Source organism: Solanum dulcamara, chromosome 11 (genome assembly GCF_947179165.1).
Source record: "Solanum dulcamara chromosome 11, daSolDulc1.2, whole genome shotgun sequence".
In the NCBI taxonomy this organism is placed as follows: domain Eukaryota; kingdom Viridiplantae; phylum Streptophyta; class Magnoliopsida; order Solanales; family Solanaceae; genus Solanum; species Solanum dulcamara.
This window is the reverse complement of record NC_077247.1, coordinates 57,116,819-57,130,278: the sequence shown is the minus strand read 5'-3', so window position 1 is coordinate 57,130,278 and position 13,460 is coordinate 57,116,819. Positions and strand designations below refer to the sequence as shown.

At 33.4% G+C, this 13,460-nt stretch overlaps 1 long non-coding RNA gene across 1 annotated transcript; it reads left to right on the top strand.

The window, feature by feature from the left end:
* The first annotated feature begins 595 nt into the window (after positions 1-595).
* On the top strand, positions 596-13,029 carry LOC129871988 (uncharacterized). The gene is made up of 16 exons (XR_008762368.1): positions 596-737; positions 916-1,186; positions 1,503-1,586; positions 2,329-2,380; positions 2,489-2,536; positions 2,962-3,116; positions 3,206-3,263; positions 3,347-3,612; positions 3,667-6,731; positions 7,359-7,512; positions 7,602-7,659; positions 7,738-7,795; positions 8,083-10,709; positions 10,807-10,913; positions 12,189-12,444; positions 12,566-13,029. It is a non-coding gene; the product is annotated as an uncharacterized LOC129871988 (long non-coding RNA).
* The last annotated feature ends 431 nt before the right edge of the window (positions 13,030-13,460 follow it).

Here is a 13,460-nt window from a genome sequence, read left to right as displayed (position 1 = left end):
TAAATTAAATATTTAATTTTAAAGAAATTTATTTAATATACAGAAAATATTAATTTATAATCTCATAGCTTAGGATTAAGATTTCAAACCATAAATTTCATAATCTGAATCGACCTATGAAAATTACACAAATTAAATAATTTAAGTTATATACGATGTTGACAAATTTCACATTATCAATAAAAAGATAGATGTATAGTTCAACTAAGATATTGAAATACTCTAACTTTGGGCTAAATTAAATATTTAATTTTTAAGAAATATATTTAATATGTATAAAATATTAATTTATAATCTCATAACTTAAAGAAATCTATTTACAAAAAATGATAAATTTCATATTCTGAATCGATCTATGAAAATTGCATAAATTAAATAAGATAAGTTATGTATAGTAATAAATTTCACATTATCAATGAAATAGACTGTGTTTATTAAGTAATAAATAAGTACTAGAATAAAATTTTACAAAAAATGATATATTTTTTATTAACCTGTTTTTTTTTCGCGTGCATTAAGCCATTAACACGTGTTTTTTTCCGCATGTATTAACTAATTCGAAAACTATAAAACAGACACCAATTGCGCAGTTTAGGACTGAACTTCAAAACGGGAACTTCATACGCTACTGCGCATCTTAGAATATTCCACCGGATTGCTGCTCTTAACTGTTCCGGTGACGATGTCCGATCAAAACCCTAAATGCTAAATCAATTTTCCCGCCGACCTATCTATTGGTATTCTACTGCTCTTGCCATTATCTTGATATTCTTCCATCCATTAAAATGAAGAAGTAAAATTCAAGAACTCGATATTCTACATTCCTATTGTCGGCTTTTTGAAGAAATTGTAGATTTTAAGTATTTATTTTCAAGAAGTCTTTTTAAAAAGTCCGTTATGTTGTCATCCTCGCAGTGTATGTTAAAGATGTTCAAGAATTTGTTTTCCCCAAATTCATATGCTATCGACGCAGCTTAGAGTACTCCACCGGATTGCTGCTATTTACTGTCCCATTGACGATGTCCGATCAAAACCCTAAACCTAAATCAATTTTCCCTCCGTTCTTTTGTGTTGCTTGCACAAAAGGGCAGTGACCGGTGAGGCTCTTCAATGAATTCTTGCTACTTCTGATGACGAGGGCATATGTTTTACATGGAAATTGATACTATTTTTTCCATCTGCTCAAGTAAATACTACAGCTCTTCCCATTATCTTGGTTTTCTTCCATCCATTAGAAAGGAAAGAAGGAAAATTCGAGAACTCAATATTGTCAGATTATCTTGGAATTCTTGCATAAGTTCTTATAAAGAAAAATACCAAGAACTTGTTGGCATGCATTCTTCAAGAACTTGTTTGCTTTTGAAGAAATTCTAGTTTTTTAAGAATTATTATCATGGAACATATCAAGGATATTCAAGAAGTCTTTAAAAATAAATAAATTATGTTGTCATTCTCGCAGACTATGTTAAGGATGTTCAAGAATTTTGTTTTACTTTTTTTAGGAAATGGGGAGAATTAAAGCGAATACCAGAGGCTATTTGGAGTTCAATTTGATCATAGGTTGTCTTGTTGCTGGTGCCACCAAGGTATACTAATTTTTACCCTTTCAAAGTTTCAATATTCATTATGACTTTACTAGGTATTGAATGGAAAGATGTGGAGTCGTTCTTGAAGGCCCCACTCGCACAACTCTAAAAAAAATTAAGTAGTTTAATTATAAGAAGTTGTGATTTGTAGTATTTTGAATGAAGACACTCAATTGGACAGACTTTCGTAAACGCCCTCAGTGGCCATTTTCCTTTACATTGTCTAGACTTTTTGACTGTGATTGTATCTTAAAAATGGAAAATTGTGCCATATAAGAGGATGGGGAATTATGGTTCATCTTTTCTGATTTGTTAATGTTTTGAGAATCAGTAAAGATGGGCTGCTGAGAACATATAGTTAATTGACTAACGATGGCAAGTCGTGCTTTCATGCCAGTTTTAATCGTTTAGACTAATTGCACCTGCAAATTTTTTTGTTGCTTGCACAAAAGGAAGGGACCGGTGAGGCTCTTCAATGAATTCTTATGAACATTTGTTTTCGGCTTCTGATGACCTGGGCATATGCTTTATATGAAAACTGATACTATTTTTTCTCCTCTTAGTATGATGCTGCATTCTAGTATCATAATATTTTTTCCAAATGAATATTCTTATATCACAACACTTGTTTCTTTTTTCCATGAAATTTACTTCTTTGTAGGACTATTCTTATTGTGTTTGTTATTCTCATAAGTTGTGTACTCCCAGGTTGAACTTTAACCCAGTTTCCACTTTCCACCAGGTATCTGTTGCTATAGGCATTGGGACATGCTATGTTAAGGTGGTTGACAATGGTAAGTATTAGTTTCTTTGACATTGATCTAGTGCATTTTGATGTGCAGAAAGTTCTGCTCAATTTATTATTTTACTTCATCACCTTAAGTTGGTACTTTCTTTTGAAGGATCTGGTGTCTCACGAGATGGACTGGTGCTGATGGGAGAAAGATACGGTAATCTTCTTGCAAAATGTTGGACTGAAATCATCTTTTCTATTGTATTGATGCTGTTGTACATTATTTATTATGCCCAACAACTATGAAGTTCATAACTTGGAATGGTTGTTATTGTCTATAGGCTGTTTGATGGTGTGTATTCATTAATATCTTTTTACTGATGTTCTTTTATTTATTATTTTGTGGTTTTACTTGTACTTGGGAAAACTAGTATGGCTGTACACAACACAAAATATTGATGCTTACATTTTGTTTTTGCTTTAATTGTATGATGTTCAAGTACATCTCAATCCTGGTGCTTCATTTGCAATATATTTATATGTATCCCCCTCCCCCCTTTTTTTTTGGTGCTTCATCTTCTATTGTGCTTTCTTTTTGTCTGGCCATTTTATCTATGATTTTGTATGCTTGATTTACACCAGCGACATCAAAATACAACCATTCAGATGATATGCATGCTTTCCCAGAAAGCTTTGGCTTTAAAGGGGAGGGTCTGAGCTCTATTTCTGACGTTTCTTTGTTGGAAATTGTTACTAAAACTCACTAGAGGCCAAATGAATATCGTAAGGTTTTGAAGGTAAAGTTCTTTTGAGATTCAGTTGGTAGTATCCATTAGGGTTGGTATAAAACTACTAACTTGGTCTTTGTTCTTGCCATTGTTTACAGGACGGCAAGTGTTTGTACCTTGGAATTGATGATTGTAGGCAAAATGTTGGTACAACAGGTAATTCTATATAAGCTTACCTAATACATAAGTTGACTGTTGTTTGCTTATAAGGAAATTTATTGGGATTATTCTTTTTGCAGTCATTGTTCGTGATGTATTTTACAACCAATCAGTTCCAAGGAAGCAAATACACTCCAAGTACCTCTAGTTTTCTCAAGATCAAACAAGGAAAAAATATTGCTTTTACATACTTTACTTGTAAAGTTGTACTCTGATCTGATTGTTCTTTTGGTTTGCATACATAATCTTGAAGTCCAAAGAGGATTTTGCAATCTCGGAAAGAGTCTTTGCTAAGAATCGCCCTTGCACATTTCAGTGTCTCCTTCAAAATTATTTATATTGAAAGGTCCGTCTTTGATACACTAGCTAACTTAAGGATATTTCCTTAATGGTTTCTTAGATTTTGTTCATTTGCATGGTCTGAGGATGACCTGCTTTTCACACGTTCTTCTCCTTCTCCTTGCTTGTCCAGTGAGTTTGGATCTGAGTTCCCTTAACAATTGCATGCAAACGTTTGGTGCATTCAAGCCTTAAGGATATATCTCAGGTCTTGATGTTTACACACTAAGGTATACAGGCCCAAATTGATGGATAAAGAGATGTGATAAGTCGTCTTTTCTACACTTTGTTTCCCTAACAACCATTGTTTAATTTGCAGGTCCTTTTGTATTTCTGTATCCACTTATTTCAGTATTTTTTCCTGACAAAAGAAACAAAAAACTAATCTTTGGTTAACATTTACTATATGTATGCTTATTTTTTACTGTGTTTTTGTTTTTCTTGACCTTCATAATGCAAATATCAATTCAACATTTGTTTCCAAAGGACCACTACCGCCTAAATTACTTAATAACATAGCTATGAGTTTTGACAATGCTTCTGACATTGGGCAGCGAAGTAGATCTCAGATATATCCACTGTTTTTGTTGAACTAAAACTGCCCAAGATCTTTATATGATTTGACTTTTGGAGCCTTCAAAGACCTCTAAGGAATTTAAGGTGTGATTTTTCGTTGGCATTTATGATTTAATTCTTTTTGGGGGTGGGAAACAAATGTGAGTCTTTGGTTTTACTTTTGTAGAATTGAGATTGTGTTAGGTTTTATTTTGTGAGAATTGGTTTGGGTTGTTCACTGTAAAAATATATTTTAAAACACCTAATCATTTCCTTGGAACTTTAATGTGGGTGAAATTAATATGTTAAAACTGGGTAAACATCATTATTTATTACCAATCCTATAGGATTTCAAAGTATTAAAAAGGACCCCCTAACAGTTATAAGGCCCTTGCATCACAGTTGTTCCCGGAGAACAGAATAACCTCCCTTTTGTTATGGGAAAACAATGCAAAACCACGTTTCTAGCTTCTTTTGGTTGCAAAACTAAACAGGCCAATGTTAACAAGGACATGTCATACAATTTGTTTTACTGATTGGAGTATTATATTTCGTATAACAATGTGTTTGGTGTTTTCCAAAACTGACAATTCTTCCAGTTTGAACTTAGTCTCCTGGTTTTTGCTTACCCAATCATTTCTGCTTCCCTTCAAATGGATTTTGCAGTTTTTCTCAAAATTTACGCCAGTTTTCATAAATCTAGATATTTGCTATATCAATCTTCTTGGAGCCTTGATATCTTTAGGAGATGGTGACATCCAGCTGTATATTGATTTTTGAGTGGGATCAGGGATCAGGAGTTTCAAACTTGTAGGTCAATTTTCCTACCTATCTATCTATTGATATTCTACTGCTCTTGCCATTATCATGATATTCTTCCATCCATTAAAAAGAAGGAAAATTCAAGAAGTCGATATTGCATGTTGAATTTTTAAGAAAAATTCAAGAACTTGTTGCCTTTTTGAAGTAACATTGGTATTCTTAAATGCATATTTAAGAAATTGTTGTTTTTAAGAATTTATTTTCATGGAACATATCAAGGAAATTCAAGAAGTCTTTAAAAAAAGTAAATTATGTTGTCATCCTCGCTGTGTATGTTAAGGATGTGAACTGAAAAACAGGATATGCTACCGGCGCATCTTAGAGTACTCTACTGATTGCTGCTATTAGTTGTCCCATTGACAATGTCCGATCAAAACCCTAAATCAATCTTCCCGCCATTGTATCTGCTCAAGTAAATACTACTGCTCTTCCCATTCTCTTGGTTTTCTTCCATCCATTAAAAAAGAAAGAAGGAAAATTGAAGAACTCGATATTGTCAGATTATCTTGGAATTCTTGCATACATTCTTATATAATAAAAAAAACAAGAACTTGTTGGCATGCTTTCTCTTTAAGGAAAATTCAAGAACTTGTTTGCGTTTTGAAGAAATTGTAGTTTTTAAGAATTTATTGTCTAGTAACATATCAGGGAAGTTCAATAAGTCTTTAAAAATAAATCAATTATGTTGTCATTCTCGCAGCCTATGTTAAGGATGTTCTAGAATTTGTTTTTACTTTTTTAGGGAAATGAGGAACATTATTAAGCGAATACTAGAGGCTATTTGAATTTCAATTCGATCAGGGGTTATGAGGAGATGGTTTTCAACAGCCTCGATGCTAGTGCCACCAAGGTGTACTAATTTACCCTTTCAAAGTTTCAATACTGTATGTGACTTTACTAGGTATCGAATGGAATGATGTGGAGTCGTTCTTGAAGCCCCACTCGCACAACTCTAAAAAAAATTAAGTACTTTAATTATATGAAGTTGTGATTTGAAGTATTTTGAATGAAGACACTCAATTGGACAGACTTCCGTAAACGCCTTCAGACCTCAGTGGCCATTTTCCTTTACATGGTCTAGACTTTTTGACTTCGATCGTATCTTAAAAATGGAAAATTGTGCCATGTAAGAGAATGGAAATTATGGTTCATCTTTTTTGATTTGTTAATGTTTTGAAGTTCAGTAGAGGTGGGCTGCTCATAACATCATAGTTAAGTGAAAAACGATGGCAAGTCGTTCTATTGTTTAGACTAATTGCACCTGCAAATTTGTGTGTTGCTTGCACAAAAGGCATTGACAGGTGAGGCTTTTCAATGAATTCTTATATTCCGTTGTTTGCTACTTCTGATGACGAGAGCATATGTTTTATATGATAATTGATACTATTTTTTCTCCTCTTAGTGTGATGCTCCATTATGGTATCATTATTTTTTTTCCAAATGAATATTCTTCTATTACAACTCTATTTCTTTTTCCAATGAGATTTACTTCCTTATAGGACTATTCTTTTTATGTTTGTTATTCTTATAATAGTGTACTCTTATCTGTTGCTATTGGCATTGGAACCTGCTATGTTAAGGTGGATGAAAATAATAAGTTTTAGTTTCTTTGACATTGATCTAATGCATTTTAATGTGCAGATAGTTCTGCTTACTTTATTCTTTTACTTCATCACCTGAAGTTGTACTTTCTTAAGAAAACATCTGGTGTCTCATGAGATGGATTGGTGCTGATAGGAGAAAGATATGGTAAATATTTTGCAAAATGTTGACTGTCATCATCTTTTTTATTGTATTGATGCTGCTGTACAAAATTTCTTTTGCCCGACAACTATGATGTTCTTAACTTTGAATGATTGTTGTAGTCTATAGGATTGCATACATTACTAAACTGATAGGCTGTTTGACGGTTTGTGTTCATTAGTATCTTTTTACAAATGTTCTTTTATCTATGGTTTTGTGGTTTTACTTGTAATTGGGAAAATTTGTTTGGCTATACACAACACAAAATATTGATGCTTAAATTTTTGTTTTGCTTTTATTGTAAGATGTTCATGTACATCTCTTTTCTGGTGCTTCATTTGAAATGATTACTTTCTTTACCTGTACCGCCTCCCCAAAAGAAAAGGGGTAGCTTTGTGGGGGGTGGAGGGGGGGAGAGGAGATGTTATATATTTTTTGTTGATCACTACTGTATGTAGAGATGTTTTGATTATTTATTCTAGCTGAAGTTGAGCTGGAACATACATATTGGTGTTTTAGGTACTTTTAGCCCAACTTATGGAGACTATATATGCTTGTTTCTTTCATCTTCTGTTATGCTTCCTTTTTGTCTGGCTATTTTAACTATGGTTTCGTATGCTTCCTTTACACTAGCGACATCAAAATACAACCATTCCGATGATATGCATGCTTTCCCAGCAAGCTTTGGTTTTAAAGGAGAGGCTTTGAGCTCTATTTCTGACGTTTCTTTGTTGGAAATTGTTACTAAAACTCATGGAAGGCCAAATGGATATCATAAGGTTTTAAGGTAAGGTTCTTTTGAGATTTAGTTGGTAGTATCCATTAGGTTTGGTATATACCTACTAACTTGGTCTTTGTTCTTGCCATATTTTGCAGGACCGCAAATGTTTGCACCTTGGAATTGATGATTGTAGACAAGATGTTGGTACAACAAGTAATTCTTTATAAGCCTACCTGATACAAGAGTTGACTGCAGTTTGCTAATAAGGAAATTTCTTGGAAACTTGTACAGTTATTGTTGCTGATGTATTTTACAACCAACCCATTCAAAAGAAGCAAATGCACTCCAAGTACTTCTAGTTTTCTCACAATTCAAACAGATGAAAAATACTGATTTACATCCTTTACTTGTAAAGCTGTACTTTGACCTGATTGATCTTTTGGTTTGCATATATAATCTGGAAGCCCAAATAAGTTCTTGCATTCTCTGAAAGAGTCTCTGCTAAGAATCACCGTTGTGCATCCCAGTGTCTCCTTCAAAATTTTTGTTATTGAATGGTCCGGTCTATCTTTGTGACACCAGCTAACTTAAGGATATTTTTTGTCTGGTTTCTTAGATTTTGTTCATTGCATGCAGTGAGGATGACCTGCTTTGCACTCGTGCTTCTCCTTCTCCGTTGCCGCTATTGTCCAGTGAGTTTGGGATTCATCTAAGTTCCCTTAATGAATTGAATGCAAGTGATGGTTCATTCAAGCTCTCAGGATACATTTCAGATAAAAGATTTGATAAGTTATCTTTTCTACTCTCTGTTTCCGTAACAACCACTGTTTAATTTGCAGGTCCTTTAATATTTTTGTATCCACTTATTTCCGTATATTTTCCTGACCAAAGAAAAATGGAAAACTAATCTTTGGTTTACATTTTCTATATCGGATGCTTGTTTTTTACAGTGTTTTCGTTTTCCTTGACATTAGTAATGTAGATATCAAATCTAGATTTGTTTGGAGTCTTGATGAGTCATGATTTAGCCCCAAAAGATTGGCTAAATAAATGAAGAAATGATTGGATAGGATTAACTGTTGTCATAAATGCATACCTAAATTACTCTTGAAAAAAATGTGATAGGGATTGATTGGATAGTATGATCGGTCAAGAGGTAATGTTGATGATAATGTTTTGAGATGGAGTGGATTGGAGTCTAATGTGACTATACGATATAATTTGCATAATTCGATTTGATTGGAGTCTTATGAGTATTTTGAGTATAAACGAGTTGAGCAGTTTTACATTAAAACGTCTATTTTGAGATGAGTTGAGGAGTTAAAATTATGTTTTAAATGCATTTAATATTTACTGCATTCATTGAGTTAAGATTGTATCAAATCTAAAGAGAAGAGTTTGATGATTGAGATGAGGTGATTTTGAAAGAAGGTCCATTGAGACCAGATTGATTGAGTTTTGAAAAGAGTCCAACGAGACTAAATGAGTTGATTTGAACTAAGTCCAAAAGAGACTAAATGAGCATTTTGAGTATTTTACTCACCTGATAGATATGAGCATATTGAGTCTTGAGAGGAGTATCGAGCACTGAATTGGGTAAGAGTATAGTCCCTACTCGAATCCTATGAACTACGTAGCCAACGTAGTAAAGGATTGAACCGTTAAAGTCGGATGTTTCCTATTTCATTGTCCTGACATGATAGGACTTGATTGATTATTAGATCCATGATTGGTTGATTCGTTCATACCCTGACAAAGTCTTGAACGGACGTGGCAACAATGTCGGCTTGTTGCACAACACTAGCTCATAAGTGATGGTTGTCAGTTAGAAAAACTCCCAAATTGAGTGGATTGTGCATGATATGATTGGTTTAATTGAGATTGTAAATGATTGAGTCGAATTGAAAAACATTGCTAAATTTTAATTTGCATACTTGTTGAGTCGAGGCCTTTGAGTTTATTATTGAGTTGATTGTGCATGATATGATTGGTTTGATTGAGATTGTAGATGATTGAGTCGAGTTGTAAAACATTTCTAAATTCTAATTCACATATCTAGTGAGTTGAGTACTTTGACCTTATTTGTTGATTTGTAAATGATTGGATTGGATGGTATATGATTGGATTGGATGGTATGTGATTGGATTGTATATGATTGGATTGGATCGGATTGGATATGATTGGATTGGATCGAATTGTATATGATTGGATTAGATCAAATTGTATATGATTGTATACTATAGCCTACAACTATGGCTATAGTATTATTGATGTAGTTACTTTGTGCAGAAGGCTGATGCATCATCCCACTGTAGTGATAATTAAACAAGTTTAATTACTAACTTTTTGTTTTTATGAAATCAACAGAATTTTTGGTGTAGTTGTCCTCAGTAATTTTCAGCTTTTGTAAAAAAGGAAACCTTTATTTTTTTCTATTTTTGATTTGCTATTTAGATTTTATTTGTTAAGTGAAAAATGTTACCGTTTTTTATGCTATGCTTAGTTTGTGGGCATTAGTTCAAATAAGCGTAGCAGTTGTCCCTATTCTAGAACTTGAATGGTAAATTTGATATTTTGCACTGTTAAACTTATATATTATCAGCTTCGCAGTGAAGCAAATGATCTAGCCAATCATTCTTCTACCGATTATCCAAGTTTAGCTGAGTAGGAGGATACCTGTTCATCATGTGGGAAATATAAAAACTAGAAATACTCAAGAATGAACTTAAGCAGAAAAATAAAGATTCCTCTTTAGAATGTAGCTTCATTCTTTGTTCCTTGCATAAATATTTCTAAGTTAGGTCCCTGGGGCAGGCATCTCCCCCAGAGCTTGTTTTCATCGACTGTTGTGTGTCAATTTGGTAGCAACGTGTGATACTAAATGGAACTCAATGAAAATATAAGGCCGCTATGTGAACAAAATTCTCAAAGGTCATATATGCATTTGAATTCTGTCGTCTAACATTTATCTTCTATGTTACTAAAAAAAGTCTCCATCTTTTGAATTAGTTTTTGTGAGTTAGTTATGTTGAATATCCATTTTATTAACATGATATTAGAACTATACCAACACGTCTATGTTGTGTGCTTCTCAATGTTTGGAAGAACTGCGTGATAAGGTAATGATTGTCTAAAAATTCATTGAAGTGTCATTTCAATTTGGAATCTATAACTTATTGAATTATCAGGTCCCGATCGGAAAAATGAGGACAACAACCTATCCTGATTCTGAGCAAGAATTGGTGCGTTTATTTTGATAATAGGTAACATTGATTTTAAGTCTTGTGGAGATGTCTTGAAACTCTTTATCATAGGTAACATTGATTTTTGAGTCTTTGACCATGCTTTTGCAAATTGCAGGTCATTCCTGAAGTTGGTTACCAATTACTACACAACTATGCTGACCAAATTCAAAACTGGGGTTGGATCTGCAACAATCATTCTCAAACTTCAATATCATTTACCAGGTAAATTACGATCTTTGTTTAGAGTTTCATCACACAACCAGTCTATGGAACTTGATGAAATTAACATTTACCAGAAATTCCATTGCACTAAATTTTGCAACATGCATTAAAGTTAAAACCTAACTCTGAGCATGAAGTTATATGTTTTAGTTAAGGCCAGAACTTAAGTCTGATTCACAAGCCGCCAACATTTGTCACACTTCTTGCGTTAACATTTTCTAATACTTGTCTCTGGCATATTATACATTCAAAAAGTTAAAGTACATGTAAACTATTTGCAAATCAGTCTTAGAAGTGAAAGGTTTTAATAGAGGATTAGTTGCTCACCTACATTCTCAAACCTTTTACTACACTTTATAGCTTAGTCTCTTCAACATTCATATTCCTCCCAAAAAAGGATATATGCCTGTCTAAATATGGAAAACAAAGCCTGGCAAGCACTTCTTCTCTGGCTAGTTATTCCATTCTGAGGTATCAATTACAGTTTATATCTGTTCTGTGCTCCATCTTGTTGAAAGCAAGAAGGATTTTTGAGGGTTTAGGCCTTTCATTTGTGCGCATTGTCTCTTAAGGTCCATTTTATGTTTTTATTGGGTTGATTATAGCTAGTGAATTATGAATTGTAACTTCTAAGGGAAGAGCTTTTTTGTTCTAATACCATTAGTAACAAAACAATGCTAGACGTTATCTCTTTTTGAATTATAAGACCTTTACACTTGAATAGCTTCCAACTTAATTTGAAACCTATTTATGGCTTCATTCATGTTTTAGGAACTCCACTAGCTAACAAGATTCTCTTGATCGTGTTTCATAAGAAAATGATTGTTTTCGTGATAATATAGATTCCGTGTATTTTATTTGTTAATTTAACTGATGTGGTTAATCTGTTGAAATTTATTCAACAGGCTAGTCCATCGACACTAACTAGCTCTCATATTTCTCTCCATTTAACTCCTATCTTTCTCATGGTTGCTGTGTCATGTTCTTTAAGTAATGTATTTGCAACCCATAGCTTGCTGATACAAATGGATCATCAATAGAGTACCCCTTCAGTGAACTAGGTCCTGACTAACAAGCCTTAGGAGTAAGTTAATATTTAATTAATGAATTTGGAGCTACTTTGATGCTCTCTCGCCTCCACCCACCCACCCCCGCATAAGAAAAAAAAGAAGGAAAGAACATGGAAGTAGAACCAAAAGTGATTTCAGATATTTTTCTTTACTCCTTATGTCTTTGTTTTCTTTTGTGTTGGAACAATAACTCCGATGTTGATAGAGTGGTACAGATACAGAGGAATGAGGATCAATAAAGCAAGTCAACTAATTTTGGGGGTGAAGCATAATTGATGGATTGTTTCCAGATGTTGCTTTTGTATTTATTTATTTTCGTAGGTGCAATTATGCTTGGAGATGCATTGTTGTCTTCAGAATGTTCTCTCATTGTTGAGGAGTTAAAAGGAAACTTCATTGTGCTTTTAAGTGAATGGAAAATTGCATTTCAGAAAATATCTGCCTTGGAACTGCATTTGATGGTATGTTTAAAAGAGGAATTCCATATTATTAATGATTGTAATATCTTTTCATTTGTAAGTGTGCTCATGGGCAATCAACTTTTGTCCCTCTTTTGCCAACTTGGGTGCTCTGCATGAGCAGATTTCGAAGTTAGGTTTGTGGAGTAAGAGTTCCTCCGAGGCATGGCAGAGATTATATTGGCATGAAATCAACCTTGAACGTGTAGCAAAGTTACTAAGATCAGCCGTATCCTAGTGTCTAAAAGCTCTCGTGAGTATACCTAATTTGGTTCTGCTTGCTACCTACTAATTTCACTCTAAAGATATCCAGTTTGCGATCATCACGTTGAAGGATAATTTGGATATGGAGCTCGGTACATCTATACAGATTCAACAAATAAATGTATGTACCAAATGTAACACTAGCTTTTAGTGGCAGCAACACTCTCTCAACACACACACACACACGAAAAATAGGAAAAAGGAACGGATTGTACAGTTTCCATGTAAAGTCAGAGTAACTCATTGTGTATAGAATGTAAATACAATAAATTAGGTAATTTGATTGTAATATCATTTATTTGTTGAAATGATTAAATTTGTATGTCCCGGTCTCTAACCCTTTCTTTTCTGATCCATTACATAACAATGGAGTAATTTTTTGGACCAAATTATTGATGCCCGTGACATTTTAAAATCAAACTATTAATTGTGGACATTTTTGTTCAATTTTTTTTTATTTAACCAAATGGGCCATTTATTGATAAATGTACTATAAGCAAAAACAAGTGTACTTTTTCAAGAAAAAAAGGAAGAAAAATATCATTTGGGATATCTTTACGCACCTGGAGAAGGTGATGAACACATTTTTTGCCACATCCGTTTGTGTTTAATAGGTACATATTTTGAATATTTTAGGTGTTCAATAGGTACTAGTTCTAGTTAAAGTGTCTAAGTGAATTATGCGAACCACTTTAAGAGGCTGACTTAAGCCTAATTATAATATTAATACATTTAATTTGTATAAGTTTTAAAAA